The sequence below is a fragment of the Mastacembelus armatus genome, chromosome 9 (assembly GCF_900324485.2).
Source record: "Mastacembelus armatus chromosome 9, fMasArm1.2, whole genome shotgun sequence".
Lineage (NCBI taxonomy): Eukaryota > Metazoa > Chordata > Actinopteri > Synbranchiformes > Mastacembelidae > Mastacembelus > Mastacembelus armatus.
The window spans coordinates 1,777,054-1,792,241 of record NC_046641.1 but is presented as its reverse complement, the minus strand read 5'-3'; positions in this window follow the sequence as shown (position 1 = coordinate 1,792,241).

The following is a 15,188-nucleotide window of genomic DNA, read 5'->3' as shown; positions in this document are numbered from 1 at the left end:
GCAGTTTCCATTTCCAAATTTGAATTTAATTACACTCACGGTCTACTACCAGTGTTCTGAGAGCAGCTGAGATGGGTGTGTGGAGAAATTTCTCTCTCCATTTAGTAAAATGTGCATCATTATCCCACAGGCTTCTGAAGTTAAAGGGACATTTTATCAAAATTTAAAAAAAAAAAAAGTTAAAAATGAAATATTTTCTCACTTGCTCTAGTTGTGTGCAGATAGTTTTTGTTTCATCTGCTGAAGTTTTGAGACATCTCTCTTTCACCCCAGTGCAGTTCATTTTTACAATGTACTGTCAACGGCACAAATAAAATATAAAATGTAGCGGGGTGGAGGCTGTCAGATATTTAAGTTAGATATCTTAAAACCTGGGTAAATAAAACCAAAAGTGTTAACAGGGCTTGATTCCACTCATCCTAACTAAAATATGTAGGTGTTTTGTAATTTCTGCTGAACTCTGGGTCTTTGATCTACATCATCTCAGGGATACATACTTTTATGCAACAAAAATCTGAGCTTATTAATCTAATCACTATCATGTTAAAAGAAAAGTCCTCTTAAAATATTTTCTCCGCTGCTAAGAAACTACCACATTGGAGTTTAACAAGAGACACTTCAAATATTTTAAAACATGTTAGCTGTCAGGTTTGGGTGTCCGAATGTGGCCACCATTCTGATGTTTAACAATCTAAGAACTGTTGTGCTGGACTAGGATGCTGCTAGCTGTAGCAGAAGTACCAAAGAAAGGTTCAGGGTGGCCAACAACAGAACCACTTCACCTCAGAGTAACTCCAGGAATGCACTGAACATCACAGACTGCTGAGATCAGACAGTGGAAGAGGATCTGAAGGACAATTTATTCCTTTTATGTAGCAGCAAATAATCTCAATACAGGCCTCTGCTAATCAACATTAAAACATCATACATATACATACACATATGCTGAAGAAAGTGGTCTTTCTATTCTATTTTGTCAGCAGAATATGCTATTTGCAGTTTGTGTACCTAAGCAATCTCTTAGCAATTTCTTAGTCATCATGCTCCTTTCAAATAGGTGATTGTTGTCTTATTTATTGGTTTCATTGTACCACTTATCTGGTATTTTCAATCTCTCAGTCTCAATCTCTTCACTCTGATCTCTCAGCTTTACATGGCCTGATACCTGTTTTATTCTTCTTTTGTAATGCTTAAACATGTTGCCTCATATTCCTCTCTACCTCAGACTCATTTGCTGTCAACAGCTTTACTTTCTCTGATCTGTAAAGTATGTTGCATAACACACTCTCGTAAGTCCTCCTTTCAGGGATCCTCTTCTTCCGTTTCCCCTTTTATTTCATGTTTAATTAGCATCATCTTTCATTTTGCTTGTGCCCCTGTTGTGATTCCAATGCCAAAGATGAAAGAATGCCAGTGACAGTGTCAGTGTACTGACTAAGCATTCACATGATGCATTCTTGCTGCAGTTAACCAGGGCTTTATTTTCCTGCGTTGACCTTATCGGAATATGTCTTGTTATCTTGTGAATGGCTGTTTGCTGTGTACACTATATTCATCACATCATAATATGCCAGTGCGTGTTGTTTTCCATTGTGCTCCATACTTGTTGTTCATTGGCATGACAGTTCAAGGTGACATGGAGTGGTAACAATAGGACTGCAGCAGTATCTGACTGTGATTGATTATCAGTTGGAGAAGCTAATTGTGGTCAAACTGACATCTCATGTTTACATGCTTTCTCTCACTCGCGTGACCCTGATGCTGTGGCACGCGAACACATACAGACCTGCTGCAGTGTTATCACTGGGGGTGGACATTTGGTGGCTTTTGAATCTGAGCTGTCAGACTTACTTAACGATGAGAAACAACATGACACCCGACAGTATGGGAACTTGTATGAACTGTTCTACCTTTAAAGTTACATCCTGGGTTTTAGTTGCATTCCTTACAACACCATATTTTTTTATTCCGTGTGACTTCATGGTAGAGATCTGTGCTTACAGACACCACATTTTAACCAACTTATTTGGAAGTAGTTTTCAGAGCTAAACATCCAGTCACTATTATCTAGTTTTCCAACACAGTAAATGGTTATGACGGATAATGATGATTTGTTTTTTTTTTTTCCTTCAAAAAATTGTGTTTAAATGTGGCTTTATTTACAACCTGGCACTTTCACAGGTCTCAGTAATTAAAATTTATAGTAAATATCATCATAACCAGCAGGGATTTCAGAAAAAAAACATCCTTAATGTACAAAAAGCAGACTGCTCCTTTAAAGAAAAGTTAACACAGGGTTTGCACTGTTTTTGTAGCTGTGGTCACAGAGGAACCACAATCCATCTCATGAAGGAGTTACTCACTAATTCCCTATGAAAGGCCAGTACAGGCACACCAACATACAGTATGTGTCCAAACCTAGTGCTATACCACTGTTAGAACCCTGTTGTACAGGAACACAAGATAAGTCTGGGGAAGTAAAAGAGTAGAATAATCTTGACATATCTCAGGGACAAAATCGGTTTACACACTGTCATCACCTGTGATCAGACAATTGAAATGCCTTTATGCTTTTGTTTTCAAAAATCTCGTCTGCTCTCTTTATTTTAACTACCTGTGAAGAATGTGATCCATTACGTGTTAAAAGCATGTTTAGAATGTGTTAGAACTTGAAACCAAATAAATGTGAACATTATACAAAAGCACACAGATTGTTCTTCATTTTTCTGTCTTGCCTTCTAAATGTAGAGGAAACTCGTGTCCTGATGTCAGTTAGTGATACTGACGGTGTAAAGCTGTTGACGTGACGAACAGTATGGATGCATTTGCATTTGCACCTGTTGCTCACTGAGTTTGACAGTTTGCCAGATCCTCTTATTTACTACATGTTAAGATAAAGCTTTTATCTTTTATTGATCAATGTAAACTCTGCTGTGTTAACTCTGCACACTCAGCTGCTGTTTTTTCATAAAATCTATGCAATACACATGAGATTTAGTTTATTTGATACAGATATTCTAGAATTCTGTAAATACAAACATACACAATCCTCAGATCTTTTTTTTATCTTGCATTTTTCTGATTTTCTGCTTCATGGACTTTTTTATGTAGAAAGACATACAAGACATATAAAGTAGATATACATGGCTCTTAAGCAAATCTAAACTGATCATTAACTTACGAAAATCCAGTAGTTCAGTGACTCACAAGAGCAAACGCCATAAATGTAACAAAAATGTTACTTCACTGCTTACAGACAGCAGCTATGGAGGTTGAAGAAATATCACCCACATAAACACACCACAGACACCTACAGGTAGTAAAAAAGGCTGCTTTGATTGAAATGAAGACATAGTGTATCAAATGGGTTTTCTCTTGTAGTCCAGAGTCAAGGCTTGGATTAATGCTTGCTTTACGGGCACTAACACCTAATAAATAAATAAGCTTCCAATTTTTTTATACAGAGTGGTATTAATCTTCCCTTCTAATTCTTGGGCAGTTCGCTAATAAATTATTTGTTCCTCCTGTCTTGTGTGTAATGTTGTTTGGGTTTTTTCTGGAATATTATTTTGGCCTCAGGTTCCCCAGGTGATGATTTCCTTAAAGGGGTTTGTTTAGGAAAATGCATTATATGAGCACAAATCAGCTCGCTGCCCTCCCACCTCCCAGTGGGCACTGAGCATACTGACCACCATGCAGTGAAACTGCACTGCCTGTACTTCAGCCACAGCACAGAGATGAAAGGTATTTCATTGTCATCTGACTTTGAGAGCAAAATATTTCCCAAAATGTTTGATACTTCAAAATAATGCCCATACCAGTCAAAAATATACACTAATCTAATCTAAGCTTAAACACCCCCCCGCCCTTACACACACACACACACACACACACAGATCATTTTGTCACTGAGTGATGATTGTCAGCACAGCAATTGATTGCTTCATGAGAGTGGAGCAGGTCAGAGGTCCGAGAGGCATCACTTTATCTCCTCAAGGATGACTGAGTGGGTCCTGACCCTCCCGCAAAAAAGGCTCTAATCAGATCAGAGCCAGTCAAGGCTGTGGATCCCCCTGGGCACAACAACATTGCTGAAGGGCTCGGGGTGGGGCCCTCAGTCGATGGATCTTGTACATGGTTATATAAGAGTGGGACATGAGCCTCAGTCTTTGCTGAGAGATAAGCATCTCACAGGAGAACAAGTATGTTGTGATGGGTGTAAAGGGTGTGCTGGCCTGATGTGGTGGTGTGTCTAGTCTCACCTTGGCATCAGACACTGCCCTTCACAAATGCCAACAACTGTGATCTAGTTATCTGTACCAAAAGTCCAACATCCTCTTTCTCGTTGATAAGACACATAGATGTTTCATACACAGTGATAAGACTGAGTGAGGCCCGGACCTCAAACTCCCAGTGGGACCACTGCTTTGAACACAGTCATAGATGAAACGGAAACGGAACTATGGGAAGTCACTGTACTGATCAGTGTAAACCAGTGGTCTTTAAACTTTTTTGTGTCCAAGGCAAGCCAAACTCTGAACACAGCTCTATTCATATCTCTGCAAAATCACTCTGTAAAGATTAGATATATTTTTATTTACTAATATCAAGTTAAATTTGGCAAATGAACATATTAATCTAATCTTAATTTGAGAATCAATCTGAAACTTCAAAGCATCAACTTGCCCATTTAAACCACACAGGTCACAACATTAAAGCTTACTGGAACTGAAAACAGCGAGATGACAAGGTCTCTACAAGTATAAGCAAATTGGAGTTTCAATGTGTAATATTTAGAGGGACATATTTGCAGAAATGGAGTATTCTCTTATTATTAAATATATTGTCATTAGTGTGAAATCACCAGTAAATACCAATACTTGTTCAGAAAATATCTACTCATCAGATTTTATTTAGCATAAACTCCAAAATTTCAGTTGCCTATACATTATCATCAACCAGTTATATTAAAATGGAGTTTTCAATATTGTCCCTGCCCGAAATGACTGTAATTTTGTATAAAAAAAAGAAAGAAAAAAGAACATTCATAAATCATTCTAGTGCATTTTAGTGACGTGCCAACTGCAGTGTTTGGTGTTCATTTTGTGTGCTTGGTGTGAATACCGTGAACCACTGTGTCAATAGTATTGCTTGTTATTTCAACGAACGACCTTACTTGGGTTAAGGGACAACACTGCGTCACTTGTGTCTCTGTAGTGGAAGCGCTCTGGCATCAATTCTCTGAACACTCCAAAAACACTAAGAGGCAGCTGCATTGTTTGGAGAATATTTTGTACTGTGGAATGAAAAGCCACCACAGTATGCCTTGTCCAGGGTTTATTTCAAGTTCAAAAAATGCAGTGCATTTATGTTTGGATGGTTAAAGTGATATGTGAGGTTGAATGAAGTTAAAGATAAGATGTATTTTTGAATAATGTATCCAAAATAGAAATTATAAAATGGTAATTAGGGCCTTTTACACACCTCCAGTGAGCATAATTTTGCAATCAAACTGTGTGATATAGTTAATTTTTCAATAAAATTATCCTGAAGAGTCAGGTTTTATATAGCCATTTGTGTGCATCAAATCAAATATTAGTGTTTTAAGTGATTTTTTTTTTTTTTCAGCTTTCAAGTCTGCAGATGAAGTGCTGAGTGTAGTGTGTACTGAGAAGACCCCTGCTTGTGGCCTACTGTATTTACGTCAGCCAGGATACATGTCAAGGCTAGAACTGGCTGTGCAGCTCAACTAAACTCATCCACTTTGGCTTCTCCTGGCTCGTGTTTCACCCACGCTCCTGAAGCGTGTCTTCACCAGGTGTGGTCCTCCTCCCTCCCCACACCCCACCACCACCTCGCCTGCCCCCTCCCTTCTCCCTCTCATCTCATTCCCCTTGACCCTGACATACTGTGACCTAGACGGCGATAACGGGACAACGGCCCCGCCATTCCTCACCCCTCGCCAACTGACACACTTCCAGAGGGAGGGATAACCTTGGTCCCTCACATTTCTCTGATGCCTGTGCTGCCAATTCCTCTGTGCGCCTGAAAGTGCTCTTGACATCTGCCTCTTAACTCTTCTTCTACACTATATTGATACAAATAAATGTCCACTCTTCAGTTATCACAAGCTGATACAATGCACTATTGATCCAGCTCATAACAGCTTTTAAACACCAAACATCTTTTGAGACAGGATGCTCCTAGTTTTTGCAATATTGCGCAAGTGAAGGAAGGCAGTTCCAGAGCTGTGTGAATTAAAGGACATATCCTGGTCATAATTAACTTCAAGGTTTTTCACAGCTATGCCAGCTAAAGTAGCTAGAAAAGCTGGTTCTGAGTTTTTTAGGCCCAAATACAATAACTTCTGTTTTCTCTGAGTGTAAAAGTAGAAAGTTGGTCATCCAGGCCTTTATGTCCTTTAGACACGCCTGAGGTTTGGCTAACTGCTTTGTGTTATCAGGTTACATAGATAGATACAGTTGAGTGTCATTTGCATAGCAGTGGTAATTAATAGAGTGCTTCCTAATAACGTTGCCTAAAGGAAGCATGTACAAGGTGAACAGAATCGGCCCTAGAACAGAACCTTGTGGAACTCCATAACTAACTTTTGTGTGTGTGGAAGGTTCACCATGAATATGAAGAAACTGGAATCTGTCTGATAAATAAGATTGGAACAATTTAAACGCTGTTCCTCTGATACCAATCACATGCTCCAGTCTCTGTAATAAGATACTGTGCTCCTGCAGGACAAGTACAGAGATAAGTCCATTATTTGAGGCTAAGAGAGGATCATTGGTGACTTTTAACAGTGCTGTTTCTGTACTATGATGTGCTCTAAATCCTGATTGAAAATCTTCAAATAGTTCATTCCTGTGTAAGTGGTCTGATAGCTGCTTAACAACAGCTTTTTCAAGGATTTTAGAAATAAATGGCAGGTTGGATATTGGTCTATAATTAGCCAAGACTCCTGGATCAAGACTAGGATTTTTGAGTAAGGGTTTGATTACTGCAGTCTTAAAGGCCTGTGGTACGTAGCCTGATACTAGAGATAAATTTACTAAGTCCAATAAAGATGAGTTCATTAATGGCAGGGTGACTTTAAGCAGTCTAGTCGGGATGGGGTCTAAGAGACACGTTGATGATTTCGATAAAGCAACTACTGATGTAAATTCAGAGAGATCTTTGGGAGAGAAGCAGTCTAAACATAACTGAGGTCCTACAGATGATTCAAGAGCTACTGTAGTAGAAGATTCATTTATTGCAGGTATAGGAAGCATCTGCTGAATTTTATCTCTAATAGTTGTGATTTTATTTGTAAAGAAACTCATAAATTCATCACTGCTGAGAGCTAAGGGAACACTGGGCTCAACAGAGCTGTGACTTTTTGTCAGCCTGGCTACAGTGCTGAAAAGAAACCTGGGATTGTTCTTATTTTCCTCTATTAGTGATGAATAGTATGCAGTTCTGGCTTTACGGAGAGCTTTTTTATATGTTAGTAGACTGTTTTTCCAGGCTAGAAAAATTTCCTCTAAGTTTGTGGAACACCACTTCCTTTCCAGCCTTCGTGATGCCTGCTTTAAGGTACGAATATGTAAATTATACCATGGGGCTAGTCTTCTCTGATTCACTAACTTCTTTTTCAGAGGGGCCACAGAATCACGCAGTGAGGTTACAGCGCTGTGAACAACATGATCAATTTGCTAGGGAGTGGGATTGAAGCAGCTGCCCTCCACTGTGTTTATACTTGGCATAGATGTAAATAAAGATGGAATCATTTTCTTAAATTTATTAACAGCATCAGACACTTACCAGGAAACAGAGTTATTAGTATTGCCCTTACAGTGAAACATTTTCGCTTTTCTTGATCAGATTTGAGTTCTCTGTCAACACATTTGTTCTCCACTTTGAAACTTATTACACCCTTTCATGATACTATTAATTTTCCAGGTTGATCCTTCTAGACATGACCTCTAGCACTGTCTAGCCTTAAATCAAACAAAATGAAATACAGTATTTTGGTACTTAAGGGATCTATTATAATCACATATTGTACATTGATCACACAATCAGTAGATCTGAGTTATACGTCTGAAATGAACCAGCATTTACTGTGCTATCCACATGAATCAGTCTAACAGGGGGCACCTGGACTCAGACTGCACTAGATTTATTTGCATAGACTGATAAGTGAGTCTTTTTTGGAATAGGTGAGGAAAGACGTTCCATTGATTTTAATTGAGTTCACATCTTGCCAAAGTGTTTTGTAAGTAAATGCATTCAGAATTGCTTTTCTGTCATCAGTGTTTTGCTCATTCTTCAGTCCCATGTCCGTGGTTTCCTAAGGCCTCTTTTATGACAGCTAATTACCAACTGGCCTGCCGCAGCCTTGAAAATGAATGCAATTCTGGCATAAATCTACACTTGAACATCTGGTGTCCAGATAATAAAATCTCTCAGCACCACGTTCACAATGCAATAAATTCATGTTCAACATAAATAATGATAAGACTTGCAATTATCTGGTAAGGAATAGATATTTAAAGAAGCCAAAATGATCCAGTTTTATTCTCAATTTTCAGTTGTTATGAAATGTATGCAACAACTTTGAAGACCTCTCTCTGGAGGGGAGTGTGGGTCAAGGATTATTTGAATAGAATTTGGAGAGCTTGGCATAGTTTACATCAATATTTGCACTGTAAGATGTCAGATATTAACATTTTCTTTTCCAGCAGCAAGCATTCAAAGGTAGAATGGAAGGTACGTGTGTAGAAATGGCCTGCTATTAACTGCACTGGGTCTACTGGGCAACTTTTTCAGAGAATCTTAATCTAAGCTTGCCCTGTGTACAGTAAGAAATTTTAGTGATTCTATTCTGATTGTCAACAAATCTCATGCACAGACACATAACAGCAATTAACCTATCCTACTGCTGTGTATGGATAAAATTAGTATTAGTATATATAATTAGTATAGATTCGTATTTAGATTAGTAGTAGAATATAATTTAGGAGCTTTTTGTCTTCCATTGAATGTGAGGACATCTATTGCACAGACAAAACACTTCAAGTAGTTGCCCAGTTTAACTATAATACCATATTTATTGGAATCACTTCAAATTTAGGATTCGTGATCAATCATGCCATCCTTTGTAAACTTTTATTTATTCATTACATGTATGTATTTTAAAGAATTTTATACTTTTTTATATGATTTTATATTGTTTTACCAACCTTATGCCATGCTTCATGCAGTGTGAATCTTGATTATTTGAGCATTTACTCCATCTAATTCATTGTACTTTTATTTTGTGATATTTTTTCTGGTTCTGCTGTCTTGGCTCAGACCCTCCTGTAGAGAGTCTACTTTTGAACCTAACTAATGACCTTATAGAAGCCTCTCCAGACAGTGACAAGATTTATGTCTCTGTAAATTTTTAATTTGACAGGCTGATAATAACCAAGACGTGCAATGAAAACTTATAGCATTAGAAAAACTGGTAACTACTGAATTTAGCAGAGAGTAAAAATCAGACCTACTGGTAGAACATCTTAAATAAGTGTCAGTCAGTGATGTATTTAACCTGGTTTAGCATTAGCCACATGACGTATTTCTGCTCTCAGTGTTTAGTGAATAAATAGTTCCACAGTGACTCTGAGTTATGGAATTTAGTCTGTGAAATAAACAAGAATTTGCTCTTTTTGCTTGAGTTAAAGAACCACATTAATTCTGGCATTAGTTTAGACTGTTTCACATGTGAATTCATGCAAACCACGTGGTTTGTTCAGGAGCAGCTACCCACTCTGATGGATTACTATACAGGAGATACAGGAGATATATTTAAGCGCGAGCAAGGTTGCAATTGAGTTTAGCCTTAACAACATTCTCCTATTGTTGACTGAACACAAAAGCCAAGTCCTGAAAGGAGCGCCATCAAGAATAGGAGCTGTTCAAAATCAGGAACTTTGTCAAGGGCAAGAAGTGGTGGTGATTTATTGTGCACACCCTCTCACACTCCCCTGCTCTCCAGTCCCCACCTCCCTGCACCAATGCTGTACAGCTCACCGCATCACACACTGTCTGTGCTGCTGAGATGAGGTTTTGTGCTGTTATTCACAGGGCATTTATTGTCCTCACAATGACTTTCTCACAGAAGACTGAAAAAGAATGTACAGTATGATTAAAATATTTGCTATCAATTTATAAAAGAATGGCTATTTTTAGATTGTAAAGACTTCACAGAAAAACAAATCACATTCAAATTAGAAATTGTTGCCACAGGATAAATGGTACTGCATAAAATAGATATTAACATCCATCCATCCATCCATTATCTACAACTTATTCCTGCTATCTTGGGTTGTGGCTGGCCTGGAATTGAAAGATATAAACAATATATATTTAAAAAGCATTATTTCACTTTTACTTTGTTGTGTATTATGAAATGAAATTATGAAATCTCTGGACACTTTTCTTCTCATCTTTCATGATGTATTGTCTATCTGGAATTTTGGTCTGTACTATTAATATGTCTTATAACCATTATAATAGTTAGGCCTATAAGACAATATAACAACTATTATATGATTTGTTTCCTGTCTCCACATGATGGGCAGATGTTTAAACATGTACATGTACACAACCTAAATTTCTAAGCCATTTCTATCAGCCAGTGTTTAAAATTTGCCAGTAGAGGGCATAAGACCATCAGACATGTTAATGGCAATAATCTATTATTGTGTCCAATCAATGCACCTTTCAGTGCAATGCTAATGCAGGTTAGTTGAATCTGAATCCATTTTCTTGAGGATTTCTCAATGAGCTGTATGTTGCAGGGATCAGATAGATAGATTGGGGTTTATTTGTTTTGACCTTGTAGGATGACACTGCGGAAAACCCCTGCCATGTCTGCTTTCATTCCACGCTATTGTAGTTGTTCTATTTAATTTCCCTTTTTTAAGTGGTTTGTTGTGGTTGTGCCCCGGCTTGGTCAAGGACAAACACGAGGACATTGAATGCAGGCTGTTCAGCACAAAATCTTACCATTCTTCTTTTCTTATTGTGGAACACGAAGCCCTGGTGCTCTCACCTGTTCACACAGCCTCTCGTCTGTGGTATAGATTAACCAATCAGTTAAATATAAAGGTTGTGACTGTGTATCACAGGTGGAAAACAGACCTTTCTTAAGGACTTAAACATCTTTTCATTGATAAGGCCAGTGACAGGATCAGTGCTACTTGGTAATATTCTCAGTGATATGAGGGGATTCATATGGCAGTAATACAGTAATTAGTATCAAGATTACTAAGTAAGCCAACAATAACAATACCAACAACAAAAATATTAATTCTTAAAAGAATTATCAATCAAAAAGTGAAGATTTGGGAAGATACTGGATAAAAATCATATCACTAGCTGAGTTCTGCTGACAAGTTAATTTCATGCATGCGTTGTTCAAACCAGAAACAGTACAGGAACCCCAAAATGCCTGGGTGTTTTTTTCAGACCGTCCTACAAACATTAAGTCCATCTATTTCCTGTCACACTCTCCATTGTCCTGTCAAATAAATAACTTAAAAAAAGTTAATGACAGTCACTTGTTTGTAAGTTCCACTGTCCTGCAGGCAGGTGTGGATTGGCAGATGTAGACAGGGACGGTCCACCATACCCCATGTGGAGACACCACATGCAGCCTGTGTCACAAGAAAAGAATAGCAAACAGAGGTTAACATAGCACATGTAACAGGATCACCTGCACATTAATTACATATGTAGAGTTTTGCATTTTAGCATAATTGTCTAATGGCATGTCTGATTTTAACTTTCCACTGATAACTAGTAGCCTATAAAGAGTGTACAGTAGATCAGCACCAGATGAATTTTCTTTTCTGCGTCTTTTCTTTCTTCACATGATTTGTCTGTAATAACATTCTTTAGGCTTGAGCTAATACTTTACCTACTTCATTCATACTATAAATATTTTGATGAACCTAGATCACAAAATGAAGCTATAATCTACAATGTCATGCAGTTATATAAACTCATACTAGCTGTTGTTTTCTGCCCGTGCTAGATGCACTAAACTATTCAAAGCATTTGGTGAATTTTAACTTCTCTAAGCATTTCGAGCATTAACTTTGTTATTCATGTGAAGTGCTTCAGCAACAGTCCACCGTTGATGCCTCTGTGTTTGCACCACGGTAAAAATCTGAACACATAAGTGCCATGGAACCCAGATGACCATGTTAGCAGGGAGGCAGAGGTGAGGGAGCTGATGGCCATTCAGAAGTCAGTGAGCTGAGCACCACATATCTTGCTCCTGCTCACTCCCTCTCTCTTTCTGTCTCTCTGATGCTTTATTTTTCTGACTGAGCCAGAGGTGCAGGTAAGTGTGGTATCCTTCTGGGAAGATGAAGAAAGGACCTCACAGTTCCACTTAGCTGTTGGTTGGAGCTTCAGTTGAGTTCTTCAATTGAAGCTGAACTTCTTTTTCTTTTTCTCAACTAGACATTTAGAGTGTCCCTCAGTTTTTGGAATTTGTGGCACCAAAAGGATGTCACTTCACTGAAACACTAAACCTGTAAACTGATTTGTTATCCTTTACACAGGATTTTTAAAAGCCTGCAACTATAGACACTGTGCTGCAGTGTTTTCATACTAACTTTCTGAACAAAGACATATAAATGAAGACTCAGTGCAGAAAAGCCATGTGACATAGCAGATATGCTATCGACCATGGTAGAATGCTTGGAAAAGAATTTCTGAAAAGATGACAATTTTGGGAGGATGGTTACTTAGCAACCCAAGTCAGAGTGGAAATCCACTCTCAGTGGGTGACAAAAAGGAGTTTTCTGTGTGTTGTGTGAAGGTACTGGTGACTGATGTCTCTAACACACCCTTAAAGCATCACACAGAGAGAAGAAGTAATCAAGGTACAGTACCCAGGATGTGCTCATCCAGGAGCAAATGTGACAAGATGGCTGATGTTCTGGAGCATTCAACAAGTAGAACGGTGACATCTAAACAAGAAGAAGGTGGATCAGTGTCAGCATCAGTGTGTGGCCATGCATAGACAACAAGTGCTTTGGTTCATGTCCTGTGCTACCACTTGAAGGTCCAAAAGTCATTAAGAAAATGTATCTACTGTATCTGTGGAAATGCAAGAGTTGATAATAGTCTGCATGGAACACGGGAATGAGGTTTACATAATCCCTTAGCCTGGTACATTTGTAGATGCCCTGTGATGGACTGGTGACCTGTCCAGGGTGTACCCCTGCCTTTCACCCAGAGAGAGCTGGGATAGGCTCCAGCAGATCCCTGGGACCCTAAATAGGAATAAGCAGGTAGAGATGATGGATGGATGGACATTTTTAAACTAGGAAAAAATAAGGTGTTAGATTAAATCTCAATATTGGCAATTTAGTAAAGTATTGCATTAAAATATATTGTGGCATTCTTACAGGTTAAGATATAAGATTTTTTGATTGGTGGGTTTCACAAACCACCCAGTATATAAAGCAATTAACGGTAGATTAAAGTTATGTATACATTGATCAATAATTACATTACAACAATATAATATATAGTCTAATAAGTATTAGGTATGTACTTTTACTTTGCTATAATAGTTCTACTTTTACTTAAGTAAAAGTATTCCATGTTAGGAGTGTGCCTGATGCATGTTATCATTAAATGCTTTTAGCTTTAGTTCAACTTCACCAGTTCTCAGGAAAATGTGTCTACTTTCTTCATTAGCTAGTAAAGCTAGTTACCCTTGATAAAGGCACTGTATTTATATAGTACTCTTATCCAAATTGTGTACAAGTGGCTTATTCATTCACACACACACACTAATGGTGGCAAGCTACCATGCAAAGGACTGGCCTTGCATCTGGACTGATGAGGCTCTTGCTGAAGGAAGCTACATTTGGGCAGGAGAAGCTGAATAAAACCACCAACTCTGCAATTATGATCCTGGTCTCTTGGTTGGCTGGGAGGTTGAGGTTGAAGACACAATATGAAAAAAACAAGCTAAAAGTTTCCCTAAAGCTGCAGAGTTCTGTGCTAATTCTCCACAATCAATCATTTATAATATATATTATACACTCAGTTGTTTCAGTTTTTTGTTTGGTGTAATTCTGATTTAGGTTTAGAACCATATGACAGTTTTTGCTCCAATTATATTTTTCTGCCTTCAGAGCATCTCAGCATCTAAGACATTATTTATGAACTGAACAGTGTTCACTTTTTTAATGGGTTTATTGTTGCTGTTGAAGCTATGCTTCTGAGTTTACTGCAATATTTAATAGGCTGCATTGCTAAATGGTTCAGTTGATTTTTTGCTTTACCAGCAACAATAACCAGGTAGCATGACTATTGTATTCTCCACATAACAAGAGAAGAAGGCTCATCAACAAAGGATTAACAAAATCAGTATCTGAAAGTTTTCAAAATTATCTTCAGATTCAGCGGAAACTCAACCTGTTGCTTTCACCCAGAGTGATTGCCCTACTATCTTCTTTTATCCACAAAGATCCTGCTACTCCAGCAGAAAATGTTTGTGGGTGGGGGTGGGAGGGCACAAAATTAACAAAATATAAATGATGAAGTCAAAACACAAGCTAGGCCTTAGCCCTTCCCCTTTATTTATTGTACAAATATATCTGGTAGACAGAGACAGAGCTTGTCTGATGCTGGGGCTCTGCTGACCTGTAGCCACAGCACACTTGCAAAACAAAATCGTGCCAGAGACAAACAGCAGATAGACCATATTTCTTGGTCCCAGTGACAGGAGGCCTGGCTCAGCAGGGGCCTCCTACTCCAGTGAACCTGACTTGTTTTCTGGCGTGTGCTCTCTAATAGTTGGACAAGCAGATATAGGTTAATGGAGGACCTTGCAGTGACTCTGGGAGGTCAGGGGTGAAACTGATTGATAGATAGAATTTATATCTCCCTGTATGCACCTTCTGCTGAGCAAACAGTCTAATGGCTCAGATGTGCTGTGCAAGTTTTTTGCTTTGACACTGACAGGGTTAGAGTAAGCTGACTTATCTTAGTCTTAAGCTGTTCTAAAGTTGTCATTTGTCTGCAATTACTTAATAAACAGTAATGAATAGGGAAACGTGGTGCTTTGAATGACAGCTTCACACTCTATTATAACATATCTAGAGATCACATTATTACAAATA